The 7251-nt window shown below is 42.8% G+C and overlaps 1 non-coding gene across 1 annotated transcript; it reads left to right on the forward strand.

The window, feature by feature from the left end:
- The first annotated feature begins 5019 nt into the window (after positions 1-5019).
- On the forward strand, positions 5020-5171 carry LOC147698014 (5.8S ribosomal RNA). Its single transcript, XR_015299478.1, has one exon. It is a non-coding gene; the product is annotated as a 5.8S ribosomal RNA (ribosomal RNA).
- The last annotated feature ends 2080 nt before the right edge of the window (positions 5172-7251 follow it).

The following is a 7251-nucleotide window of genomic DNA, read 5'->3' on the forward strand; positions in this document are numbered from 1 at the left end:
ATATTGATGAAATTTTAACATTTAATCTTTTGACTTTAAATGACGGTTGGATGTGAGTTATTACTTTTTCAACTAAAATAAGTGTGTTTAAAGTCATTTCTGTGCCTGAAATTGGTCAAAATTGAAGATTTTGAGTAAGCAAAACTCTGTAAAAATGGCATTTTTGGTCACTGTGAGGGTTTAAAAAGTGGTTATTCAACATGAGGCCCGATCCAAATGACATTTTGAATCATTTTTGGTAGAGTCCAAAAAATCCATTTTCTGATGAAAAACGATGACCCCGGACCAGTCGAACGTTCAAAAGATGGTCGATATTGATGAAATTTTAACATTTAATCTTTTGACTTTAAATGACGGTTGGATGTGAGTTATTACTTTTTCAACTAAAATAAGTGTGTTTAAAGTCATTTCTGTGCCTGAAATTGGTCAAAATTGAAGATTTTGAGTAAGCAAAACTCTGTAAAAATGGCAATTTTGGTCACTGTGAGGGTTTAAAAAGTGGTTATTCAACATGAGGCCCGATCCAAATGACATTTTGAATCATTTTTGGTAGAGTCCAAAAAATCCATTTTCTGATGAAAAACGATGACCCCGGACCAGTCGAACGTTGAAAAAATGGTCAATATTGATAACATTTTAACATTTAATCTTTTGACTTTAAATGACGGTTGGATGTGAGTTATTACTTTTTCAACTAAAATAAGTGTGTTTAAAGTCATTTCTGTGCCTGAAATTGGTCAAAATTGAAGCTTTTGAGTAAGCAAAACTCTGTAAAAATGGCAATTTTGGTCACTGTGAGGGTTTAAAAAGTGGTTATTCAACATGAGGCCCGATCCAAATGACATTTTGAATCATTTTTGGTCGAGTCCAAAAAATCAATTTTCTGATGAAAAACGATGACCCCGGACCAGTCAAACGTTGAAAAAATGGTCAATATTGATGAAATTTTAACATTTAATCTTTTGACTTTAAATGACGGTTGGATGTGAGTTATTACTTTTTCAACTAAAATAAGTGTGTTTAAAGTCATTTCTGTGCCTGAAATTGGTCAAAATTGAAGATTTTGAGTAAGCAAAACTCTGTAAAAATGGCAATTTTGGTCACTGTGAGGGTTTAAAAAGTGGTTATTCAACATGAGGCCCGATCCAAATGACATTTTGAATCATTTTTGGTAAAGTCCAAAAAATCAATTTTCTGATGAAAAACGATGACCCCGGACCAGTCGAACGTTCAAAAAATGGTCGATATTGATGAAATTTTAACATTTAATCTTTTGACTTTAAATGACGGTTGGATGTGAGTTATTACTTTTTCAACTAAAATAAGTGTGTTTAAAGTCATTTCTGTGCCTGAAATTGGTCAAAATTGAAGATTTTGAGTAAGCAAAACTCTGTAAAAATGGCAATTTTGGTCACTGTGAGGGTTTAAAAAGTGGTTATTCAACATGAGGCCCGATCCAAATGACATTTTGAATCATTTTTGGTAGAGTCCAAAAAATCCATTTTCTGATGAAAAACGATGACCCCGGACCAGTCGAACGTTGAAAAAATGGTCAATATTGATAACATTTTAACATTTAATCTTTTGACTTTAAATGACGGTTGGATGTGAGTTATTACTTTTTCAACTAAAATAAGTGTGTTTAAAGTCATTTCTGTGCCTGAAATTGGTCAAAATTGAAGCTTTTGAGTAAGCAAAACTCTGTAAAAATGGCAATTTTGGTCACTGTGAGGGTTTAAAAAGTGGTTATTCAACATGAGGCCCGATCCAAATGACATTTTGAATCATTTTTGGTCGAGTCCAAAAAATCAATTTTCTGATGAAAAACGATGACCCCGGACCAGTCAAACGTTGAAAAAATGGTCAATATTGATGAAATTTTAACATTTAATCTTTTGACTTTAAATGACGGTTGGATGTGAGTTATTACTTTTTCAACTAAAATAAGTGTGTTTAAAGTCATTTCTGTGCCTGAAATTGGTCAAAATTGAAGATTTTGAGTAAGCAAAACTCTGTAAAAATGGCAGTTTTGGTCACTGTGAGGGTTTAAAAAGTGGTTATTCAACATGAGGCCTGATCCAAATGACATTTTGAATCATTTTTGGTAGAGTCCAAAAAATCAATTTTCTGATGAAAAACGATGACCCCGGACCAGTCGAACGTTGAAAAAATGGTCAATATTGATGAAATTTTAACATTTAATCTTTTGACTTTAAATGACGGTTGGATGTGAGTTATTACTTTTTCAACTAAAATAAGTGTGTTTAAAGTCATTTCTGTGCCTTAAATTGGTCAAAATTGAAGATTTCGAGTAAGCAAAACTCTGTAAAAATGGCAATTTTGGTCACTGTGAGGGTTTAAAAAGTGGTTATTCAACATGAGGCCCGATCCAAATGACATTTTGAATCATTTTTGGTAGAGTCCAAAAAATCAATTTTCTGATGAAAAACGATGACCCCGGACCAGTCGAACGTTGAAAAAATGATCAATATTGATGAAATTTTAACATTTAATCTTTTGACTTTAAATGACGGTTGGATGTGAGTTATTACTTTTTCAACTAAAATAAGTGTGTTTAAAGTCATTTCTGTGCCTGAAATTGGTCAAAATTGAAGATTTTGAGTAAGCACAACTCTGTAAAAATGGCAATTTTGGTCACTGTGAGGGTTTAAAAAGTGGTTATTCAACATGAGGCCCGATCCAAATGACATTTAGAATCATTTTTGGTAGAGTCCAAAAAATCCATTTTCTGATGAAAAACGATGACCCCGGACCAGTCGAACGTTCAAAAAATGGTCAATATTGATGAAATTTTAACATTTAATCTTTTGACTTTAAATGACGGTTGGATGTGAGTTATTACTTTTTCAACTAAAATAAGTGTGTTTAAAGTCATTTCTGTGCCTGAAATTGGTCAAAATTGAAGATTTTGAGTAAGCAAAACTCTGTAAAAATGGCAATTTTGGTCACTGTGAGGGTTTAAAAAGTGGTTATTCAACATGAGGCCCGATCCAAATGACATTTTGAATCATTTTTGGTAGAGTCCAAAAAATCCATTTTCTGATGAAAAACGATGACCCCGGACCAGACGAACGTTGAAAAAATGGTCAATATTGATGAAATTTTAACATTTAATCTTTTGACTTTAAATGACGGTTGGATGTGAGTTATTACTTTTTCAACTAAAATAAGTGTGTTTAAAGTCATTTCTGTGCCTGAAATTGGTCAAAATTGAAGATTTTGAGTAAGCAAAACTCTGTAAAAATGGCAATTTTGGTCACTGTGAGGGTTTAAAAAGTGGTTATTCAACATGAGGCCCGATCCAAATGACATTTTGAATCATTTTTGGTAGAGTCCAAAAAATCAATTTTCTGATGAAAAACGATGACCCCGGACCAGTCGAACGTTGAAAAAATGGTCAATATTGATGAAATTTTAATATTTAATCTTTTCACTTTAAATGACGGTTGGATGTGAGTTATTACTTTTTCAACTAAAATAAGTGTGTTTAAAGTCATTTCTGTGCCTGAAATTGGTCAAAATTGAAGATTTTGAGTAAGCACAACTCTGTAAAAATGGCAATTTTGGTCACTGTGAGGGTTTAAAAAGTGGTTATTCAACATGAGGCCCGATCCAAATGACATTTTGAATCATTTTTGGTAGAGTCCAAAAAATCCATTTTCTGATGAAAAACGATGACCCCGGACCAGTCGAACGTTCAAAAAATGGTCAATATTGATGAAATTTTAACATTTAATCTTTTGACTTTAAATGACGGTTGGATGTGAGTTATTACATTTTCAACTAAAATAAGTGTGTTTAAAGTCATTTCTGTGCCTGAAATTGGTCAAAATTGAAGATTTTGAGTAAGCAAAACTCTGTAAAAATGGCAATTTTGGTCACTGTGAGGGTTTAAAAAGTGGTTATTCAACATGAGGCCCGATCCAAATGACATTTTGAATCATTTTTGGTAGAGTCCAAAAAATCCATTTTCTGATGAAAAACGATGACCCCGGACCAGACGAACGTTGAAAAAATGGTCAATATTGATAACATTTTAACATTTAATCTTTTGACTTTCAATGACGGTTGGATGTGAGTTATTACTTTTTCAACTGAAATAAGTGTGTTTAAAGTCATTTCTGTGCCTGAAATTGGTCAAAATTGAAGCTTTTGAGTAAGCAAAACTCTGTAAAAATGGCAATTTTGGTCACTGTGAGGGTTTAAAAAGTGGTTATTCAACATGAGGCCCGATCCAAATGACATTTTGAATCATTTTTGGTAGAGTCCAAAAAATCCATTTTCTGATGAAACACGATGACCCCGGACCAGTCAAACGTTGAAAAAATTGTCAATATTGATGAAATTTTAACATTTAATCTTTTGACTTTAAATGACGGTTGGATGTGAGTTATTACTTTTTCAACTAAAATAAGTGTGTTTAAAGTCATTTCTGTGCCTGAAATTGGTCAAAATTGAAGATTTTGAGTAAGCAAAACTCTGTAAAAATGGCAATTTTGGTCACTGTGAGGGTTTAAAAAGTGGTTATTCAACACGAGGCCCGATCCAAATGACATTTTGAATAATTTTTGGTAGAGTCCAAAAAATCAATTTTCTGATGAAAAACGATGACCCCGGACCAGTTGAACGTTGAAAAAATGGTCAATATTGATGAAATGTTAACATTTAATCTTTTGACTTTAAATGACGGTTGGATGTGAGTTATTACTTTTTCAACTAAAATAAGTGTGTTTAAAGTCATTTCTGTGCCTGAAATTGGTCAAAATTTAAAGATTTTGAGTAAGAAAAACTCTGTAAAAATGGCGATTTTGGTCACTGTGAGGGTTTAAAAAGTGGTTATTCAACATGAGGCCCGATCCAAATGACATTTTGATTCATTTTTGGTAGAGTCCAAAAAATCACATCGTCTTTCCGTGCAGGCGGCGGACGGACGGTGTCGCCTTCCTCCCGCCTTTCCTGCACTAGCAGGTGGGCGAACGTTTTCGAAAAGTTGCCTGTGACTCTTGGCGGTGAATCACTCGGCTCGCGCGTCGATGAAGAATGCAGATAGGTGCGAGAATATGTGTGAATTGCAGGACACATTAATCATCAACCCTTCGAACGCACCTTGCGGCCCCGCTTCCTCCTGGGGCATACCTATCTGAGGGTCACTCAATCGTCAATCGCCCTGGGGCTTCCCCGGGACGCGGCTGGAGCCGTCGCAGGGTTAGCTCCGCTACCTCTTTGTCCCCCTACAAGTTCAGACCCCCCGATCGCCCGTGGCAGGGTCCCTCGCTGGGTCCTGCCATGGAGGTACGCCGCCGGCACGCCTGGCCCCGAGAAAGGGCCTGGCGACCGTTCCACCCCGGGCCTATTCCCAGGGCGCCTGGCTGTGTGCCGCATGAGGCTGTCTGTGGTGTCCCACCGGCTGCCCCCGCACACATGCCTCGGGTGCCCACCTCCGCGGCCGGCTTCCCAGAGAGGGCGAAGCCCTTCCGGATGTGATCCGGGGAAAGAGGGCACGCGCTGCCAGGTACACCAGGCCCCTGCTCCGGCAGGGGCCTGGCCTCTCCCCGGCAGCCCCCTTTGACGCTCCTGCGTCATTCTTCCGACTACGACCTTAGATCAGACGTGGCGACCCGCTGAATTTAAGCATATTACTAAGTGGAGGAAAAGAAACTAACCAGGATTCCCCCAGTAACGGTGAGTGAAGAGGGAAGAGCCCAGCGCTGAATCCCCTCCCGGCGGCGGGCGCGTGAAATGTGGCGTACAGAAGACCGACTCCCCTGCGTTGCTCAGGGGGCTTAAGTCCTTCTGATCGAGGCTCACCCCGTGGACGGTGTTAGGCCGTCTGCGGCCCCCGGTGCACCGGGATCGGGTCTTCTCAGAGTCGGGTTGCTTGGTAATGCAGCCCAACGTGGGTTGTAAACTCCATCTAAGGCTAAATACGGGCACGAGACCGATAGCCAACAAGTACCGTAAGGGAAAGTTGAAAAGAACTTTGAAGAGAGAGTTCAAGAGGGCGTGAAACGGTCGAGAGGTAAATGGGTGGGGTCCGTGCAGTCCGCCCAGAGGATTCAACACTGCGGGAAGGTCGGTGGCACGGGAGTTCCCGATCCCCTCCGCGGGACCGGAGCCTGGGTCCTACCCGGCCCCCGCAGGGCCCATTTCCTCCACGGCGGTGCGCCGCGACTGGCTGCGGGTCGGCTGGGAAGGCTTCGGGGTGGCAGGTGGCCTTCCGCTCTGGGGGAGGGTGTTACAGCCCCCCTGGCAGCAGCTTTGCCGTGTCAGCGGGCCGAGGGAGATTCAACCGCCTCCTCGCCCTTCCCCGGGCAACCGTCCCCCAGCCGCCCCTCAGGGCATGCCGGACGGTTGAAGGAGGGACGGGGCCCCCTGCTCCCGGCGCGACTGTCGACTGGGGTGGACTGTTCTCAGTGCGCACCGACTGCGTCGCACCGCCGGGCGGGAAGGCCCACGCCGGGCGCCATGGGTCTGCGGCGATGTCGGATACCCACCGGACCCGTCTTGAAACACAGACCAATGAGTCTAACACATGCGCGAGTCTCGGCGTTGATTAAGTGCCTGCCCTCTGTACACACCGCCCGTCGCTACTACAGATTGGATGATTTAGTGAGGTCCTCGGATCGGCCCCGCCGGGGTTGGCAATGGCCCTGGCAGAGCGCCGAGAAGATGATCAAACTTGACTATCTAGAGGAAGTAAAAGTCGTAACAAGGTTTCCGTAGGTGACCCTGCGGAAGGATCATTAACGGCAGAGTGGCCCGAGCGAACAACGGCATCAGCCCGAAGCCCTCGGCCACCTCCTGAAAGTGCACACCGTAGGCACTGGGCCGGGCCCTGCCCTGGCGCGCCCTGGCCGGCGGAGCGGTCCGCGGCCACATGGGGTGCTTGGGTGAGGACCGGGACTTCGGAGGGCCTCTTCCCCCCGGGGATTGCCCGACTGATGTGTGAGGGATCGAGGATGGTAGGGGGCGGCCCCTGTCCCCTGTCCCTCTCCGAGACGGAATCCAAGTTCACCCCGCACGACGTCCCCTCGGGGGGGAACCGAATTGCAGTGCACCCCCGGGCTGGTACCACTCCCTCCCTTGAAAATGCCCTGGTGCCGGCTGGGCCCTCCCATGCCCGAGTCCCGGTCCGGCCCAGCCGGGTTCTGGGCGACCGGGAAGTGGCCCTTCCCGTGCATCAGTGCGGCCTGGAAAAGAAGGAGCCAAGGGCCTGCGAGGGGACCTTGG

Source organism: Lissotriton vulgaris, chromosome 8, assembly GCF_964263255.1.
Source record: "Lissotriton vulgaris chromosome 8, aLisVul1.2, whole genome shotgun sequence".
Taxonomy (NCBI): Eukaryota; Metazoa; Chordata; class Amphibia; order Caudata; family Salamandridae; genus Lissotriton; species Lissotriton vulgaris.